General features: G+C 39.6%; 1 protein-coding gene and 1 pseudogene across 2 annotated transcripts in view; one reads left to right on the plus strand and one right to left on the minus strand.

Annotated features, from left to right (window-relative positions):
- Nucleotides 1-21,691, minus strand: part of ASXL2 (ASXL transcriptional regulator 2) — a 162,833-nt gene that overhangs the window by 90,671 nt on the left and 50,471 nt on the right. The gene's annotated exons all lie outside the window — the stretch shown is intronic.
- LOC104677883 lies at nucleotides 7,351-7,830 on the plus strand (annotated as a pseudogene).

Genomic DNA, 21,691 nt, shown 5'->3' on the forward strand with positions numbered 1-21,691 from the left:
TTTTTTCACTTGCATTAAATGATGAGTTTCCTTCAGTGTTTAAGCCAGTTTACACTGTGTTTCCTGTCATTTACCACTAGAAGTATCTTAACAGATACAAAGCACCTACATAAAAGCAATCAAATTTACAGAGATATGAAAGGGAAACAGAAGAACAATACAGGAGAATATTCACAGGTAAGCCACTCTCTTCTGTAAATGAGAAAAGATTACCCTTATGAATCAATAATGTATATCACATGATAATGTAAGAGGCAAGATGCTATCCAAATCTGTACAGACTAACCCCAAGTACTCAGATACTCAGAAACATCTAAATTTTTCCTAAACCTTGGCTGGGTGCAGTGGCTCACACCTGTAATCCCAGCACTTTGAAAGACCAAGGTGGGCGGATCACAACCCCAGAGGCAGAGGTTACAGTGAGCCACTGCACTCCAGCCTGTGCGACAAAGCGAGCCTCCATCTCAAAAAAAAAAAAAAGTTAGTATTTTCCTAAATCTTAAGCGTCAAGGATAAAGAAAGAATCAAACCAAGTTCCAGGCATTAAGAGCCAAAGTGGCAGCTTGAATTAGTGTTTCTATTTCATCATTCACACCATCGTGTGACCTTGCAGTACATCAGAGTAAGTGAAATATATTTCCCTGCCACAATGATGTTGGTCTTCGCCACAAGACTTGATTTGATCAATGAAATAAGAGACATGACAGAAGCAGAGGCTAAAATATGCTTGTTTGGCTGACTCCTGTGATTGCCATGAGAGCAAGATTCCAGCAGAAGAAGAGAACAATCCACACAGCCTACAACAAAGTCTAGCCAACAATATCTAAGTCCCAGTTAACCTAAAGACATGAGGAAGAAAAAAAGTTCTTGTTGTTATAAGTCACTGAAATTTTAAGATTATACAGCAAAATATTGACCAATAAAGCAAGCACAGTATAATGAAGGAAACATTTGCCTTCTTAGCAATACTCACTGCCAAAGACAGTAAACAAAATTCGTAAAAGTATGAATGAAAAATTTTATATCTAGCCTAGATGGCATTCAAACAAAGAGGCAAGAGAAAACATTCTTGGCTGGGTGTGGTGGCTCACACCTGTAATCCCAACACTTTGGGAGTACAAGGTTGGCAGATCACCTGAGGTCAGATGTTTGAGGCCAGCCTGGCCAACATTGTAAAACTCAGTCTCTACTAAAAATACAAAAATTAGCCGAGCATGGTGGTAGGTGCCTGTAATCCCAGCTACTCGGGAGGCTAAGGCAGGAGAATCGCTTAAACCCAGGAGACGGAGGTTGTAGTGAGCCAAGATTGTGCCACTGCACTCCAGCCTGGGTGACAGAGCAAGACTCTGTGTCAAGCAAAACAAAACAAAACAAAACATTCTTAAGCCCGCAAGAACTCAGGGAAAAAGATCATCCATAAATGTAAAAATTCTGATGATGAAATCCAGCCAAAAAGAAATGCACCAAAGTAAACAAGAATTGGACAAAATATTTTCTGAAAAAAAAGTGGAATACATTTGCAATTAGGCAATACATAAGAAATGTAAATGTTTTCTACTTTTTTCAACTTTTATTTTTAAAATGACAATACACTTTCAGAATTTTTCTATTTTCTTTTTCCTCAACTTCAGAGATCATTTAGGAATTAATACTACCTCACAGTGAAGAAACTAAAGCCTAGCAACTTTCTTGGTTTATTCAATTAAATGCAATAAACAATGGTTATTCCTATTTAAGAGTTTTTCAAGATATTTCTTCAGTATACATTTTTTTCACTGATTAATTTAATTTGGGTAGGGGGTTATCGGGCATCATTTCTACAGGAAATGTTGAAGTAAATAGTCGGGAAATATACAAAGAAACTATTAAAACAAGGAAACTTCTGAAAGACAGTAGAGCTCTTTCTCAAAATCATTTTGTCACAGGGCATGCTATTAAAAACAAAACAAAAACTAGAATAGCAGGTAAGAGGGGAAATTGCATACAGATGGAAATGAAAGACTTTCACTTAAAAAGACACACTGAATAGCAAGGTACTTGTTCACCAAGTACAAGATGATATACTGACAGAGAATGAGAACCCCAGATGCCCACAAATACAAAGGGGATGAAATACATAACATTCAAAGATCAAGAGACAAGCCAAAGATGAAGCTGAGAAAACCAATGGTTTTAGAAAGAGTGTTTTCAGATCATATCACCAAAACTTTTAATCATTTAAATTACATGGTAATGGTTTTTAGGGGAAAAATTAGCTCTTCACTTAAAAAACATCAATATAAAAGCATTTTTAGCATTTTGATGGTAACTTGAAAGTTTGCTACATCAGAGTATATTTTCTTTTTTTTTTTTTTTTTTTTTTTTTTTTTTTTTTTTTTTTTTTGAGACGGAGTCTCGCTCTGTCGCCCGGGCTGGAGTGCAGTGGCCGGATCTCAGCTCACTGCAAGCTCCGCCTCCCGGTTTACGCCATTCTCCCTGCCTCAGCCTCCCGAGTAGCTGGGACTACAGGCGCCCGCCACCTCACCCGGCTAGTTTTTTGTATTTTTTAGTAGAGACGGGGTTTCACCATGTTAGCCAGGATGGTCTCGATCTTCTGACCTCGTGATCCGCCCGTCTCGGCCTCCCAAAGCGCTGGGATTACAGGCTTGAGCCACCGCGCCCGGCCCAGAGTATATTTTCAAATAGAATTTCAAAGGCTTTCCAAACCTATGATAGAATGGCTCACCTGCTAAAATGTATCTTTCATCTAGAGTATATTTGACAAATGACTTATTATACCTCAAATCCTGTTTAGAAGTCCATGCTGGGCCACGTGGTGGCTCACGCCTGTAATCCCAGCACTTTGGGAGGCCGAGATAGGTGGATCACTTGATGTCAGGAGTTCGAGATCAGCCTGACCAACATGGCAAAACCCCGTCTCTACTAAAAACACAAAAAACTTAGCTGGGCATGATGGCAGGCACCTGTAATCCCAGCTACTCCAGAGTCTGAGGCAGGAGAATTGCTTGAACCTGGGAGGCAGAGGTCGCAGTGAGCCGAGATCATGCCACTGCACTCCAGCCTGGGAGACAGAGTAAGAGCTCATCTCAAAAAAAGAGAAACCCATGCTAAAGACTTCTCTAAATGCTGTTCTTAGGAGGATTAAACTGTTACTTATCCTAAAGCAATAAATGACTATAGTAGAAATAACCCAAAGAATAAGAATCCATGAGTTCATGCTGATAAGATTAAATGAACAAATAAATGAGTGGGGGAGAATTACTTGCAACAAAATTTCAACAACAAAAAAAATATATACCAAGAATGATAGAATTAGAAAATCACCATATGGGGCAACAGTGACAGTAAGTTTCAGGTAAGATTAGTGGATGCTGTGGTAGACAGACCTAAAACGGCTTCCAGTAATCCCTGCTTCCTGGTACTCATGGCCCTACATAATCCCTTCTGCTGTAGTGTGGGTTGGGCCTGTAATCTGCTTCTAATAATCGAAAAAGAACAAAGGTGATAGGGTCTCACATAAGTGACTATTTCACATATCACTGCAGTGTTCTTGCTTGGTGACTCTTCTTTGCTAGCTTTGAGGAAGCACGTGGCCATGCTGGGGAAGGCCACAGAACTCAGGACAGTCTCTAGCCAACTGCCAGCTAGGAATCTAGACCTTCAATCTGATAACCCACAAGGACTGAATCTTTCCAACAACCACATGAGCTTGGAAGCTGATCATTGCTCAATGAAGTCTTCAGGTAAAAACTCAGACCTGACCAACACTCTGTTGCATTGCCGAGGATCAGGTAAAGCCATGCTCAGACTCCTGACACATAGAAACTGAGATAATAAATGCATTGTTTTAAACTGCTAAATCTGTGATAATATTGTTAAGCAGCAATAGATTAATAACAACATGCTAAAATTAATGGGCAAAGGTACAATAAGAAACAAGATGTTTACAGAGTCTCAGAGTATCTTCACCCCAAAATACTTATTAATTACAAAGGGGAAAAATGGTATCTTTACAGTGAAGAAACTTGGTAGACATTGCATAAACCAAGTGATCACAGTTACCATCACCAATACTGTGGTACACTGAAATCATGGGCCTCCAGATATATTGTCGTAAAAATGTCCTTTCAATCCTGTGACATTCCTGCCAAAACTGCACAACTCAAATCTAATCATGATTAAACACCAGAAATAAAAATTGAGAAATAATCTGCAAAATAGCTGGCCTGCACTAAAAAATGTCTAGTCATGAAAGATAAAGACTGAAGTACAATTCCAGATTAAAGAAGAGTAAAGATACATGAAAACTAAATGCAAATACAATATGTGATTCTGGATTAGGACATCAGTGGGAGAATAACCAAATTTGGATAAAGTATGATTAAATAATAATATTTTGACAATGCAGATTTCCTGTTAACTATTTTACCCTGTAGTTACATAAAAGAATGTACTTGCCTTTAGAAAATATATTCTGAAGTTTGCTTGCTTGACTTACTTATTAATTAATTAATTTATTTATTTAGAGACAGGATCTTGCTCTGTCCCCCAGACTGGAGTGCAGTGGTGCAATCATAGCTCACTGCAGGCTTGAACTCCTGGGCTCAAATTTAATTCTCCTGCCTCTGCCTCCAGAGTAAGTGGGATTACAAGTGTGCACCACCATACCTGGCTAATTATCTTATTTTATTATTTATAGAGATGGGCTCGCTTTGTTGCCCAGGCTGGTTTAGAACTCCTGCACTCAAGCAATCCTCCCACCTCAGCTCCCGAAGTGCTCAGATTACAGGTGTGAACCACTGCATCCAGCCTACTCTGAAGTATTTAAAAGTGAATGGGGCATTATATCTACGATTTATTATCAGACATCTCAGAAACACAAATTAGATAGACAGATGTTAACATTTGGAGAATCTAGGTAAAGTTTATATAAAAATTCTTTGGACTACTTTTGTAACTTTTCTAAAAGTCTGTAATATATCATATAAATAAAACTAAAGTTAAACAAATGCATATGATTTTTTTTAAAGTATATGAGAAAAGTCTATACAACAATATGGACCAATGAAAAGAAAGAAGTACTGATCAATGCTACAAACATGAACAAACCTTAAAATACCACATATTATATGATTCCAGTTATATGAACTTCCAGATATGGCCAAACTAGAGACAGAAAGTAGACTACAGGCTGTCAGAAGGAACCAGCATTACCTGTATCCAGTATGAGAGATCTCACTGGGGTGATGAAAATATTCTAAAACTGGATTATGATGACAGTAGCACAACTCAGTAAATTTACTAAAAACCATTGAATTGTGCACTGAAAATGGGTGGAGTTTCTGGCCTGGTATGGTAACTCACATCCAAAATCCTAACATTTTGGGAGGCTGAGGCGGGAGGATCACTTGAGCCCAGCAATTTGAGACCAGCCTGGGAAACATATGTAGAACCTGTCTCTACAAAAAATGTAAAAATTAAGAAATCAGGCCGGGCATGGTGACTCACATCTCTAATCCTAGCACACTGGGAGGCCTGGGTGGGCGGATCATCTGAGGTCGGGAGTTCAAGACCAGCCTGACCAACATGGAGAAACCCCGTGGAGAAACTCCGTCTCTACTAAAAGTACAAAATTAGCCAGGCATGGAGGCGCATGCCTGTAATCCCAGCTACTCAGGAGGCTGAGGCAGGAGAACAGCTTGAACTCAGGAGGCGGAGGTTGCAATGAGCCAAGATCGCGCCATTGCACTCTAGCCTGGGCAATAAGATCAAGACTCTGTCTCAAAAAGAAAAAATTTAAAAAATAAATAGAAAATTAGCCAGGTGTGGTGGTGTGTGCCCATACTCCCAACTACTCCAGAAACTGAGGTGAGAGGCTTGCTTGTGCCAGAAGTTCAAGTGTACAGTGAGCTATGATTGTACCACTGCCCTACAGCCTGGGTGACAGAGTAAGACCCTGTCAGGAAAGAAAGAAAAAGGGAAAGGAAAGGAAGGAAAAAAAGAAAGAAAATGAGGTGGATTTTGGAGTTTATGGCATGTAAACTACACCTCAATAAAGTTGTTTTAAAAAGAAATAGAGGCCGGGCGCGGTGGCTCAAGCCTGTAATCCCAGCACTTTGGGAGGCCGAGACGGGCGGATCACGAGGTCAGGAGATCGAGACCATCCTGGCTAACACGGTGAAACCCCGTCTCTACTAAAAATACAAAAACTAGCCGGGCGAGGTGGTGGGCGCCTGTAGTCCCAGCTACTCGGGAGGCTGAGGCGGGAGAATGGCGTAAACCCGGGAGGCGGAGCTTGCAGTGAGCTGAGATCTGGCCACTGCACTCCAGTCCGGGCGACAGAGCGAGACTCCGCCTCAAAAAAAAAAAAAAAAGAAAAGAAAAGAAATAGAGGGGCCAGGCGCGGTGGCTCACACCTGTAATCCCAGCACTTTCGGAGGCCAAGGCGAGCAGGTCACTTGAGGTCAGGGGTTCGAGACCAGCCTGACCAATATGGTGAAACCCCGTTGAAACGTGAGCCACTGCGCCCCGCCTGTTCCCATATTTTCTATGGACACGTATATATTCTCCCAGGGTCAAATAAAACAAAATGTATCCAGAAAACAAAGCACTTGATCACCTGACCAACCAAAGGAAAAGAAAACCATTCCAAAACAAGTACCATAAATATCCACTTATCAAATAAGAAGCAGCAAGAAAATGAAAACACTGGAACAACTTAAGTCTTTCTGCTTTATTTACAGTGTTCATCTTCCTGCTGTTTCTGGACCTGCACTAAGATGGACCGACACTAATGAATGGATTCAATATGGCACAAACTGATCTACCATCTAAAGAGTACAATAATGCCACTGCCACTCCTAGAACATCTCCTGCTTATCATGCAATGAGTTGCAAGTAATTCAGGTTATCTGGCGAACCAAAGATTTGACGGACTGAATCTCACTGGCAAGAAGCCTATCAACATTAATACTAAAAATGGAGTTGGGGAGAATTCATCTTCCGCCTTCACACAGAAATTTTGAAAGCCCAAAAATGATTATAAAATGTAAAAGAAACTTGTAGTTAACTCTTTACTCTGCAAGGTTTTCTCTACATAAAAATACAATAGGTCCTCGGGCCCCTTTTCCTACACTTTCCTCTTCTCTCCTACCGGAGGGGCCGCTCTTTCTGCGCAGTGCATTCTGGGGACCGAGGTCAAGCCCGCCCTGCCGCCATCACCTGAGGGGAGCAAGAAGAGGCCGCGACTGGGGAGAAAACGCAGCCATCACCAGAGAGAAGCCACTCCCTAGCAGCAGCCGAGGCCAGAGGCCCGCCCACCTGTTCGCCTGTCCCCCTGCCCTGTTCACAATGCAGCCTGCTTCTGCAAAGTGGTACAAAGGGACTATGTCTTCACTGAATTTTGTGTTGAAGAGAGTAAAGATGTTAATTTAAATTTTGAAAAATCCAAACCTACATTCAGTTGTCTCAGAGGAAGTGATATTTTAAGTATTTAAATGAAGTTGATCTTTTTCACAGTATTCATCCAAATGATTCCAAGCATAAAAAACGGACAGATCAATTGTGTGTTGTCTACGAAAAGGAGAATGTGGCCAGTCATGGCCAAGGTTAACAAAAGGAAGGGCAAAGCTCAATTGGCTTGGTGTGGACTTCAATAATTGGAAAGACTGGGAAGATAGTTCAGATTAAGACAGGTCTAATTTTGATCGTTTCTCTGAGATGATGAACAACATGGGTGGTGATGAGGATGTAGATTCACCAGAAGTAGATGGAGCAGGTGATGATTCACAAGACAGTGATGATGAAAAAATGCCACCAGATCTGGAGTAAGGAATGTTGTCATCACCCAGATTTTGAGAAAGAAAAATAACTTCTCCGCAAGATTTCACAATTGAGAGAATTTCTGAGTTGACAGCTCTAAAGGCAGATGCTGTATTTGCCTACTTTCACCCATTTTCCAACCTGTTTGTTTTTTTTAAAGGCCTCACTAAGGGTTGATATGTATCACTGTATGGGGCAATTTTAAGTCAGCTAAGACAATAAACCTTATGCATGAACATTTCCTAGACTTTCATGAAGCTGTTGAGTGAGGTCCTAGGCAACTGATGCAGCAGTTGTGATAAATAAAAACATCTCACCTAAGTCTCCTTTTCTTCGTAACATAGATATTGACATGATAGGATGCTCTCAGCTTAGGGAAAGAGAACTAAATTTTAGATTATAGAACATGGATTCAAAATTGGCTGGAACAAATTGGCTGACACCTTACTGGTAAACTGCTATTCCTCTGGTGTTATACTTCGGGATTGATCCAAGTTTATTTTTCAAAAAACTTACTTCACATTATTCATATAAGTGATTACTTGCCAGTGTTCCACATGTATCTTAGCTAAAAGTAGAGAATGCCCTAACTTAGATGATTTTTGAAGCCTATATATTTGGTATTGTTTGACCCTTAAGTGTTTTTACATCTCTTAGCATGGAAGACGAAGAAAGTTGTACATTGTTGTTTGAGAGTCTGTACATTTAGACCAGATTTGTATTTGCACTGTCAGTATGGCAAAAGAGTGAAAAATGTTTAATACAGTATTGGATTTTTTATTTCTTTTTTTGATTAAGCTTATACCAGGGCTTAAAACCTCAATTTATGTTCATGACAGTGGGGATTTTTTTTAATGTCCACATTCTTTCTAATAAACTGTTGGAAGACTTCTTGGCTGTCCTTTTAAGTGTCTGGCTTACTGTAATTTTTATGTATTTACCACTTCCTGAAATGGAGTTTTGATTTTTAATTGAGGAAAAATTTGAGATTATTCCCCTTTGAAAAAAGAGGCTTGCTGTAATGTCACAGGAAACCTTTTTAAAGTGGATCTGTAATAGAATATTGTAGATGCACTTTGCAGCAATTGGAAAAGAAAGTGTTGTGATTTGATTGAAATAAAATTAAATGTGTTGTCCTCCTCTAAAAAATATATATATAATATAGCAATAATTAGTAGTTATGATGCTGAAATTATTAATTTGAAACTATGTTTATGTATGGAAAGAATACATTTATAATGCTGTTTTGAACCAAGGGTTTCAATGTAAAAGAAAAAAGATACAAATATAAAATCAAATAATATTAAAACTCCACAAAGTTAACTCAGGAAAAAAAAATATGGAAAAGAAGCTGTCTTGGTTTCTCATTCATTTAATATTTACAAGGACCTATCATATAGCAACGCAGTGGTATGTGCAGGTGATATAAAAGAGGAAGTGGAAGTTTCCATAAGAAAGAAGTACTCATTCTTAAATTTTAATGTAAAAATAACTGAATAACTGAACTAGAGCTGAGCTGAGCCAAATGACACAGTCTCTTTGCTAGTGTGCACGTACACATACACGTACACACACACACACACACTTGCCCCCAGAAAAATACGGCACATAGGTAGAAGTTTAAAATGTATACTATCTAAAAACTGTTAGCCATATTTGCAATTTTGCTATCAATTCAAGAATCGAACAAAATCAGAAACTCAGGTTTAGAGCTTATGTTTTTTAATTTGTCAGTCTCCACCCCCCTGGTTTACAAATAAGAGTATATTCAGCTGTAAATGCAGCAGCACTTGTAGCAAAATTATGATTCTTAATGTTTCCTAACTATGTACTTTTTAAAAAAGAGATCTCTTCCCAAAATTAACTGATAACTTTTCCCATAACTAATGATGTCTAATTTCCCCACTGAAAATCATGACATTTTCACTATTCTTTCTTTCATTCTTAGTTTCTTTCTGGGGCTCAAAGACACATGTAAATGAAGTCCAGAATAAAGTTCAAGTATTCATGGCCCATCAACTTTCAAAGTTAAAAGTCTCAGCTTTAGCTTCCTTTGTCTTGTCTATAACCCTCCTCATTCTAAAGGCTCTTGCCAAAACTCTAAAACTTACTTGTTTTACCAATTCTGAATCATTACATTGTGAGCAGAAGCTAATAAAAATCACATTCTTATCCTTCGTTTTCTTAACCACCCATCACTGTCTAGATTTTAAATTTAACAAGGTAAAATGAACATTAACCTTCTTGAAAAAGTTAAAGGCATACCTCTGCTCATTCTCTTTACCTTAGGCAAATGCTCTCTATTTCCTACTAATATAACATGACGGCTGTTTCTCCTACGTTAGATTAAATTGTGCCCCATTCAAATAAATGCAAAATCCTACATTTTTATTGTGGTAAAATATACATAAAATTTACCATCTTACCTTTCTAAGTGTACAGGTTCAGTAGTGTTAAGTACAGTCATCCTGTTGAGCAACCTTTTCATTTTACAAAACGGAAACTCTATACCCACTAAACAACAACCATCTTCCCCTGCCCCCCAGCTCCTGGCAACCACCATTCTTTTTGTCTCCATGAATTTGACTACTCTAGGTATCTTACATAAGTGGAATCGTACAGTATTTGTTATTTTTTGTCTGGCTTATTTCACTTAGTACAATGTCTTCAAGATTCACTCATGCTGCAGCAGGTGTTGATTTCCTTTCTTTTTAAAGCTGAATATTCCACTGAATATATATGCTACATTTTGTTCATCCAGCCATCCACCCATCAATGAATATTTGGGTTGTTTCTTCCCTTTGGCTACTGTGAATCATGCTGCTATGAACACTAGTGTTAAAACTATCTGTTAAGTCTCTGCTTTCAATTCTTTTGTGTATATAGGCAGAAGAGGAATTGCTGGGTAAAATAAAATCCTACAACTTTTGATCATTCTTTACTTAATCCTCAGTTTACACAACTTTCTGTTTTCAACACCTACTAACAAGAATCAGATAAGATACAGGTTGACAAGGGAGCTCCATAGGTGACCTAGTCCATTTACCTACAGGTACTTGTACCCCCTCTAAAGTATCTAAACAGGTAATCATCCAAAGTCTTATGTAATCACACAATGTGGTGAATGGGCACTATGTCCTCAAGCATTTCCAATTATTCACAAATTCCTTCTTAAACTAAGCTAAATACTCTTCCTACAAGTCTATTTACAAGTCTACCTTTATGGTGGAAATCAGTAGTATAATGCTGGGGAAATCAGGGGGCTCTTTGTTTACTCTGCAATGTTTGAATTTTGAAACTGATTTTGCAACAAATTATCTTTGAAAGTGGGGGGGGGGGGGTGTTTGACATTATTTCTTACCATTCCAATGACAGTCATTCAAGCATTTTAAGACTTCATGAATTCTGAAATCTACTCCTTTCCAGATTATTTTTGGTCTCCTCACTGGCATTCCCTGCTGCACCCAATCCAAAGAATCTTTAATACAATAAGCTTATACCATCCATCCTCAAAATTCATCAGTGTCTGCCAATATTTGTTATCCCCATTTCAAACCTTTGATAAACAGGTTTAAGGGACATCATTAATCCAACTTATTTGATAGTAGAGATAATCTCTCTTGCAATAACAAGTTACCGCCTAATTCCTACTTTAATCCCCAATCTCTTATCCATTTTTTCCGTACTCCTGCCTATTAAATACAATTGTCAAAACTTGGTAAGGCCACAATGATTAATCATCTTCCCTCTTCCTGGCTGAACTATACACAATCTATATTTATCCTTCAAAGCTCAATCCCTTGAACTTCAATAGGATTAAATAATAGACTCAGACTTCCAAGGTTAAAAAAAAAGAAGAAGAAGAAGAAGTAATCTACACCAGATGCTTAAATGCCCTCACTTCAAGTCGATTTTATTTATTTATTCATTTATTGAGAGACAAGGTCTCGCTCTGTAACCCAGGCTGGCTCAATCACATTGTAGCCTTGAACTCCTAAGCTCAAATGATCCTCCCACCTCAGCCTCTTGAGTAACTGAACCACATGTCTGCACCACCACATGTGTGCACTTGGTAATTTAGAAATTACCGAATTAATAAATAGTCTTGGTAGATTTTAGACTTAAATTTAAATTTTTGTATTCCTATACACTTTCAGTAAAACATTTTTCCTTCCCTTGATCATATTACCTACAATTCCACCAATGATTGATTCATTCAGATTAACAACTAATCTGCTTTTTAAAAATAAATAATATAAATGTAGCTTTTAACTTTGATTTAAAAAGTAACATTTGACTCATCCATACTTTAATGAATTTGTTTCTTCATACTGTTTTCCTCCCCTAAACACACCATCAAACAAATGGGAATAAAAGCACTAAAGACATAAGGGAAAGGGTGTGTAGGAAAACTTTTAAACAAGCATTTTGGGGTAAGTAGATCTAGTTGGGGCCCCAAAATGAGAGGTTCTAGGTCAACAGAGCAGCAGATGGGCATAGAACAAATAAGGAGAGTGGTCGAGGAATCGCCTAGAGAGGGAGGTCATAGCAATAAAAGATTCCTTGGAAATTTTTTGTTGTTGTTTGCTTTATCTTACACTTAACATCTAACTATAAACCTTCACTCTATCATTCTACTGTTGTCTTCCACTAACATCTTCTAAAAAGCATGGCTTTGTCCATTAGCAGTAACAAGTGGGTAAAACAGTTTCAAATGAAAAAAAAAAAGGAGTCCAGTAATTCTATGTATGTATATATATATATATATATATATATATATATATATTTTTTTTTTTTTTTTTTTGAGGCAGAGTCTCACTCTGTCGCCCAGGCTGGAGTGCAGTGGCCGGATCTCGGCACACTGCGAACTCCGCCTCCCGGGTTCACGCCATTCTCCTGCCTCAGCCTCCCCAGTAGCTGGGACTACAGGTGCCCGCCACCTCGTCCAGCTAGTTTTTTGTATTTTTTTAGTAGAGACGGGGTTTCACCGTGTTAGCCAGGATGGTCTCGATCTCCTGACCTCGTGATCTGCCCGTCTCGGCCTCCCAAAGTGCTGGGATTACAGGCTTGAGCCACCGCGCCCGGCCAATGTTATATTTTTAAGTAAACAAATGAAATAACAAGGTTCAATATTATAAATATTATTTAGATTAGATAACTACAAACTCTTGCTATAGAAGGGCCTTAGAGAACAATCTAACTTTTTACCTAAAGAGAAATACAAAACAGTTCATTAAGATCCTTGTCCAAGCCAGCTGGGCGTGATGGCTCATGCCTGAAATCCCAGCACTTTGGGAGACCGAGGCAGGCAAATCACCTGAGTCGGGAATTCAAGACCAGCCTGACCAACATGGAGAAACCCTGTCTCCACTAAAAACACAAAAAATTAGCCAGGCATGGTGGCGCATGCCTGTAATCCCAGTTACTCGGGAGGCTGAGGCAAGAGAATCATTTGAACCCTCTGGAGGTGTGATGAGCTGAGATCGCACCATTGCACTCTAGCCTGGGCAACAAAGAGCGAAACTCTGTCTCAAAAAAAAAAAAAAAAAAAAATCCTTGTCCGGGCCGGGCACAGTAGCCAATGCCTGTAATCCCAGCACTTTGGGAGGCAAAGGTGGGCAGATCACAAGGTCAGGAGTTCGAGACCAGCCTGGCTAACATAGTGAAACCCCATCTCTACTAAAAATACAAAAAATTAGCCGGGAGTGGTGGCGGGCACCTGTAATCCCAGGGACTGGGGAGGCTGAGGCAGGAGAATTGCTTGAATCCTGGAGACGGAGGTTGCAGTGAGCTGATATCGCGCCATTGCACTCCAGCAGGGCGAAAGTGTTAGACTGTGTCTCAAAAAAAAAAAAAAAAAAAAAGAGAAAAAGAAAAAAAAATCCTTGTCCAATCTCCTGAGTCCTACTCAAAAGTGAGGCAGCAGAAATAGTACTTATATTTTAGACTCACAGATGGGGATTCAAGTTCTATCACTAATTGGATATGTAATTTTTCACTGATTTGATGTGTTTATCTATGAGATAATGATTTCATAAGGCTTATTTAAGATTAAATAGACCATGTGAATGGACTCCCATCTTAGTCAAGGCCATTTCACTACAGCATCAGGCTTTTCAATCTTATGAGGAATAGGTAACAAAAAGTAGGCCAGATGTGGCAGTGTACACCTGTAGTACTACCTACTACAGAAGCTACAGTGGGAGAATCACCTAAGCCCAGAAGGTCGAGGATGCAGTGAGCTATGATCACACCACTGCACTCCTGCCTGAGACAAACAGAGAGACAGAGACAGAAACACAGAAAGGGAGACACATACACACCCCCCCCCCCATACAGAGAGAGAGAGAGAGAGAGAGAGAGAGAGAGAGAGAGGAGGGTATATTATCTGAGGTAAAAGGAGTATTAGTGAGGAAAACAAAATACTTATGAATGAATATAAACTAAGAGCATGGTTCCGAAAGAACTCAGCTGGAGAGAGAGAATAAAAATCAACAGATTCAATTAAGTAAACCAAAAGACAGAAATTTTGCAATTTTATACCTTTGTCCTACTTGGTATTCTTATTGATTTAGCAAGCAGAGCTTGGATATCTAAACAGCTAACACTACTTATTACAATTATTTTCTGCTTTGAACCAGAGCTATCAGTCCAGATGTAGCCATTTATATTGAGATTCAGAGTTTTGAAGTAGTTGGTTGACCCATTAATTTTACCAATTCCTGGCATTTCCCAACTAAGAGAAGTAACTTAGTTATGGTAGATCTTAGGAGATTATTAAACGACTTTTGTTGCAAGTTTACGTTCCCTCAAGTCTCAAAAATAAAGACTAGAATAGGGGAGGCCAAATGGCACCAGCAAGTGGGAGAAGATCACAAAAAACAGTCCAGCCCAGGAAGCCTCTTTGTCCTTGTGGGTCTGAGACTACAACACCTCCCCCTCACAAGATGCTGAGCAGTCAAGTAGCTCAAGCAAACGGGAACCTGCCAGGAAGCCTGTCTGTCCCCACAGGCTGAAGACTCCCTTTTGTCCACATCTACAGGCATCGGGCAGCCCAGCCTGTGAAAATTTCCACCCCCTCAGACAGAAGCAACAGAGATCAATAAGAAGCAGCAGAGGTCAATGGGAGCCTCTGTGGCACCAGATAAAACAAGCAGACCCAAATACCATTGCAAAGGATCTGAAAATTAAACTTGTTATTGGAACCACAATCCACCAAAACAGTACAGGACCTGCATGGTAAAACTAAGTAAATACAGTGAATGCCAGCTTAAATAAGACTGGACATCCCCTAACATGATAGCCAAAATATCCAGGGTTCAATGGAAAATCACTATCTGAATCAAAGAAGACAATTAAAGGACGCCAACACTGAGACAGATGTTAAAATTGTAAGAAAAATTTTGGAGTAGGCGGAATGCAGTGGCTCACGCCTGTAATCCCAGCACTTTGGGAGGCCAAGGCGGGTGTATCACCTGAGGTCAGGAGTTCAAGGCCAGCCTGACCAGTATGGTGAAAAGTACAAAAATTAGCTAGGCATGGTGGCACATGCCTGTAGTTCCAGATACTTGGGAGGCTGAGGCAGGATAATTGCTTGAACCAGAAGGTGGAAGATGCAGTGAGTTGAGATCGCGTCACTGCTCTCCAGCCTGGGCGACGGAGCAAGACTCTGCCTCCAAAAAAAGTAATAAATAAACAATAAAAATTGGAATAGCTCTCATAAAAATGCTTCAAGAACTACTTAAAATTCTCCTGAAACAAATATATAGAAAATATCAGCAAAGACAGAACTTTTAAAAAGAAATCAAATAGAAATTATAAAAACAAAAAATACATTAAGATATTTGAAAACTCATCAGTAAGAGAGTGGAGATGACAGAGGATAGAATCAGTGAGCTTAATAACAGGTCAATACAATTTACTCAATGTTAACAGACAGAAAAAATAACACCAAAAAAAAAAAAATCAACAGAATCTCAAGGCACCATGGGATAATAACAGAAGATTCAACATTCATATCATCAGCATTCCAGAAAGAAAAGAGAAAAAGAGTAGGGTGGAAAGAGTATTCAAAGAATTGACCAGGCACAGTAGCTCACGTTTGTAATCCCAGCACTTTGGAAGGTCAAGGTGGGTGAATCACTTGAGGTCAGGAGTTTGAGACCAGCCTGGCCAATGTAGTGAAATCCTGTCTCTACTAAATTAGCCGGCTTGGTGGCGCACACCTGTGATCCCAGCTACTCGGGAGGCTGAGGCAGGAGAATTGCCGGATCCTGGGAGGCAGAGGTTGCAGTGAGCAAAGATCACACCACCACACTCCAGCCTGGGTGACAGAGTGAGACTCTGTCTCCAAAGAAAAGAAAAAAAAAAGAGTATTCAAAGAATTAACAGCTGAAAACTTCTCTTATTTGGTTAAAGAAATAAACACAGGATGGGCACAATGACACAGGCCTGTAAACCCAGCACTTTGGGAGGGCAAGGCAGGCAAACTGCTTGAGCTCAGGCATTGCACTGGGCAACATGGTGAAACCCTGCCTCTACAAAAAATGCAAAAATTAGACAGGCATGGTGGTGCACACCTGTAGCCCCAGCTACTCAGGAGGCTAAGGTGGGAGAATTGCTTGAGCCCAGGAGGCTGGGGCTGCAGTGAGCTGAGATTGCACCACTGCACTCCAGCCTGGGCAACAGAATGAGACCCTGTCTCAAGAAACAAAAAACCTGAAGATGTAACAGGATTTAAAAAGAAACAGAAAAAGTAATAAAGAAAAATGAAGAAATAAATGAACAGATTCAAGAAACTCAGTGAATCTAAATAGGATAAATCTAAATAAGTCCACCAAGATACATCATAATTAAACTCCTGAAAACTAAATCCAAAGAAAAAGTCCTGAAAGCAGTCAGAGAAAAACAATCCATTACTACAGAGAAACACCAATTTAAATGACAATAGATTTGTCAACTAAACCCACATAGGCCAGAAGGAAATGGCATGACATTTCACTAGTGCTGAATGAAAAGAACTGTCAATTGTGAATTCTATATCTGACAAACCAGCTTCAGACTAAGTAAAACTAAAAGAAGTAGTTGACTAAGAGGAGTAGAACTATTCTTAAAGATGACTAAAGGAAGTCATTGAATGGAATGGAAATGATAAAAGAAGCAATCCTGTAGCACCAGGAAGAAAAAACAGAAAGAGCAGGAATAGGTATATACCACAGACTATGCTTCTCATAAATTTTATAAATCACATTTGATGACTGGAACACAAATTTTAATACCATCTCATACTCAAGAATCTAAATGGAAGTACGGTTTCCACACTTCACTTACAGTGGTAAAATGGTATCAGCAGACTGTGATAAATCACATGTATATATTGTAATACCCAGTTGAAACAGTTTAGAAAACTATGTAAAGAAAGAAATACAATACTATAAATATAAATCAAGACAGAATCCTAAAATATGATCCATGAGGAAGTCAAGAAAAGAGAAACAGAGGAATGAGAAATAGAGGAAACAAACAGAAAACAAAACAAAACAAAAATGGCAGACAAACTCACCCATCAATAATTACTTTAAATATAAATGGTGTAAACACACAAATTAAAAAGCAAGGATTGGCAGCGTGGACCCAAAAAAAAAAAAAAAAAAAAAATCTAAACTATATGCAGTTTACAAGAAATTCATTTAGTTTCAAGGTGTCTTTAAAATTAAACATGCACGGCCGGGCGCAGTGGCTCAAGCCTGTAATCCCAGCACTTTGGGAGGCCGAGACGGGTGGATCACGAGGTCAGGAGATCAAGACCATCCTGGCTCACATGGTGAAACCCCGTCTCTACTAAAAAAATACAAAAAACTAGCCGGGCGAGATGGTGGGCGCCTGTAGTCCCAGCTACTCGGGAGGCTGAGGCAGGAGAATGGCATAAACCCGGGAGGCGGAGCTTGCAGTGAGCTGAGATCCAGCCACTGCACTCCAGCCTGGGCCACAGAGCGAGACTCCGTCTCAAAAAAAAAAAAAAAAAAAGGCCGGGCGCGGTGGCTCAAGCCTGTAATCCCAGCACTTTGGGAGGCCGAGACGGGCGGATCACGAGGTCAGGAGATCGAGACCATCCTGGCTAACACGGTGAAACCCCGTCTCTACTAAAAATACAAAAACTAGCGGGGCGAGGTGGCGGGCGCCTGTAGTCCCAGCTACTCGGGAGGCTGAGGCAGGAGAATGGCATAAACCCGGGAGGCGGAGCTTGCAGTGAGCTGAGATCTGGCCACTGCACTCCAGTCCGGGCGACAGAGCGAGACTCCGCCTCAAAAAAAAAAAAAAAAAAAAAAAAAAAATTAAGCATGCACTTACCACACAACCCAGCAACAGCACTTTCTGTACATTTAACCCAGAGAATGGAAAATGCATGCCCATATAAAAACATTTACACAGATGTTCACAGAAGTTTTATTTTTAATAGCCAAAGCCTGGAAACAATTCAGATATGCAATGGATAGTTAGAAACTGTCGTACGTCCACGTCAAAGAATACTACTTGGCAATAAAAAAGAATGAACTATGAACACAATAACTTGGAGGACTCCCCAGAGACATACAAAGAATGAGGGTTGCGGGGGAGCCAATCCCAGATGGTTACACACTCTATGATTCCATTAAACACTTGAAATGACAAAATTATACAAATGTAGGACAAACTAGAATAAGGGGGGCAAGAAGAGGTACTAGTGAAGTACATGTGGTTTTAAAAGAGGAACACAAAGGATATTCGTTGAAAGTATTCTGTATCTTGATTGTGGTGGTAGGTACATGAATCTATACACATGATAAAACCACATAGCACCCCATACACATACACACACCTGGGTACCAGTAAAACCAGGTGGATTATATCAGACACAGTATTCTGGCTGTGACACTGCACTATGGTTTTGCACAATGTTACCATTAGGAGAATCTGCATAAAAGGTTACTTCCTACAACTGCTTATGGCTTACATTTTTCTGTTGTACTTTAATTTTCTATAGGGAGCAATGGACAGCTGTTGCTTCTTCCTGGCCAATATCCATTCCCTCTTCTTCTGTAAAGAATGCTCAATTTTGGCTGGGCATGGTGGCTCACATCTGTAATCCCAGCACTTTGGAAGGTTGAGGTGGGCGGATCACTTGAGGCCAGGAGTTTGAGACTGGCCTGACCAACATAGTGAAACCCCATCTCTACTACAAATACAAAAAAGTAGCTGGGCGTGGTGGTGTGTGCCTGTAATCTGTTACTCGGGTGGCTGAGGCAGGAAAACTGCTTGAACTCAGGTGGCAGAGGTGGCAGTGAGTCGAGATTGCACTACCGCACTCCAGCCTGGGCAACAGAGCAAGACTGTCTCCAAAAAAAAAAAAGAATGCTTAATTTTACTTTGGGGAACTATGCCCTACCCTACTGGAAACAGTCTCGGTAAGACTGTCCATTAAGATATCTCACCATCCCTGGGCACTAGGCCAACCAAGTTCACTCTTCCTTGAAGTTTAACCTTGAGCAGAGTAGACAATGACTAATTTAGCCCAACTGGAGTGTCCTGATGAGACTATGCATTAGAAGAAGTTGCCTTCCTTCTCCTAATTTCAGAGCCTGTTTCTTGCTTTTGAGTCTGAGTCTTGCCTCTGCCCCCATATTCTTCAAATAAATCTCATTTTGCTTAAGTTACTCACATTTGGTTCCTATCATTTGCACTTAAAGAACCCAATCAATGACCAGGCGCGATGGCTCACGCTTGTAACCCCAGCACTTTGGGAGGCCAAGGCGGGCAGATCACTTGAGGTCAGGAGGTCAAGACCAGCCTGGCCAACATGGTAAAACCCCGTTTCTACTAAAAATACAAAAATTAGCCGGGGGTAGTGGCAGGCGCCTGTAATTCCAGCTATAAGGGAGGCTGAGGCAGAAGAATCACTTGAACCTGCCAGGCAGAGGTTGCAGTGAGCCAAGACCATGCTGCTCCACTCCAGCTTGGGTGACAGAGTGAGACTTTGCCTCCAAATAAATAAATAAATAAATAAGAACCAATCAAATATATGCTCCCTTCAAACAAAAATAACACAAAACAAAATTTATCTAGTTTTTTTATTTTTTAATTATAATTTTAACTTTGTAAGACCTTAATTAAGCTTTCATCCACAAACTCTTGCTTACAATAAATAGGTTCTTACAAATGAACTTAACGGACTACAAATATAACTAGAGTTAAAAAGACTAATTAAGCTCTAATTATAACTCAAGCATGCCATGTCCAAGTCACATTAAAATACATGGACATGACTGTTGCCCTCAGGTCTCACAGGCATGTAACACGGTAACTGCTACAGTGGGGGTGAATCTAAAAGGCCACGCCCACACACAAAAATCCAATTCAGTAAAGGATCCAGATTAAGATTTTTAACCCATTCTGCCCTGTTTTTAAGTATCATGCCCCTAAAGGATTTACCAATTTTTTTAGACCGAGTCTTGCTGTGTTGCCCAGGCTGGAGTGCAGTGGCATGATCTTGGCTCACTGCAACCTCCGCCTCGTGGGTTCAAGCAATTCTCCTGTCTCAGCCTCCCGAGTAGCTGGGATTACAGGTGCCCGCCACCACATCCGGCTAATTTTTGTATTTTTAGTAGAGATGGGGTTTCACCATATTGGTCAGGCTAGTCTAGAACTCCTGACCTCAAGTGATCCACCCACCTCAGCCTCCCAAAGTGCTGGGATTACAGGCGTGAACCACCGTGCCCAGCCGACTTACCAATATTTTATCTAAATTAAGAACATAAACATACATTTTCAATCTTACAGCCATAAAGCAAATGTTAATATACATGTTTCCAGTCTACTAAATATTTTCATTATTAATCTGCCTAATACTTGGCATCCCAACACTTTTATAAGTCAAATGTTGATTTTAATAAACTTTAATGTAGATCGGATTTCTAAACTTATGATCAAACAATAAATACAAACTGCAAGAACCAAAAAAGCACACTTAATGAATAAACATTAACATAATAATATCAATATTACTTAGTTTCTGGACTAATTATTTAATTTTATAAAGTAAAACTCAAGCATTCAAAGGTAAGTTAAATTAAATTTGTAAGAGTGTGCTTTATAATTGCATAATACTTCTTTAGAATAAAGTAATACTTCTTACCTTCTGGAGTTGGAATGCAGTGCAGGAAAATGAAAGAAGAAAAAAAAAAAAGCTTTTAATTTTTCTTACAAAGCAACAATAAAACCAAAAATTAAACTGTCCTTTCTCTTCCCAGCAATATCCACAATTCCCCAAATTAGCAACCCCCTCATTAACTTCTTCATTAAAATTTACAAGTTAGCCAAAAATATTATCAAAATATGTCTACAGATATACAAATTTAGCTAAACAGTCTAAACTACTTCAGAAAACAGTTGCAGTAATTTGATTGTGTAACAGAGTAAAACTTAGGGCAGTTTCGAATTAAATGTTGATACAATGAACACTACCCATTCTTTAATATTCTTCCCATGCATTTCAATTTCAAGGAGCCATCACAAAGCCATCAGCTTAAGGTTTATTAGCTTCCCTGTGATCCATAATGGAGCTCTTATGGATCTGAATTACAATAGATAAGAATACTCTTTTCTGTCAATACCCAAACATTTTGTTGTCATTTTTTTCATTACTAATCCTTCTTGACATCCCTACCAGGTTTGTGGGCTTGAAAGCAGATTGCAACTAACAGATAGGGAAGATGGCTGGGCACAGTAGCTCATGCCAAGGCCAAAGCAGGAGGACTGACTGCTTGAGCCCAGGAGTTCAAGATGAGCCTGAGCAACATAGTGAGTCCTCATCTCTACAAAAAATATCTTTTAA

This window comes from Rhinopithecus roxellana, chromosome 17 (genome assembly GCF_007565055.1).
Source record: "Rhinopithecus roxellana isolate Shanxi Qingling chromosome 17, ASM756505v1, whole genome shotgun sequence".
NCBI classification, from domain to species: Eukaryota; Metazoa; Chordata; class Mammalia; order Primates; family Cercopithecidae; genus Rhinopithecus; species Rhinopithecus roxellana.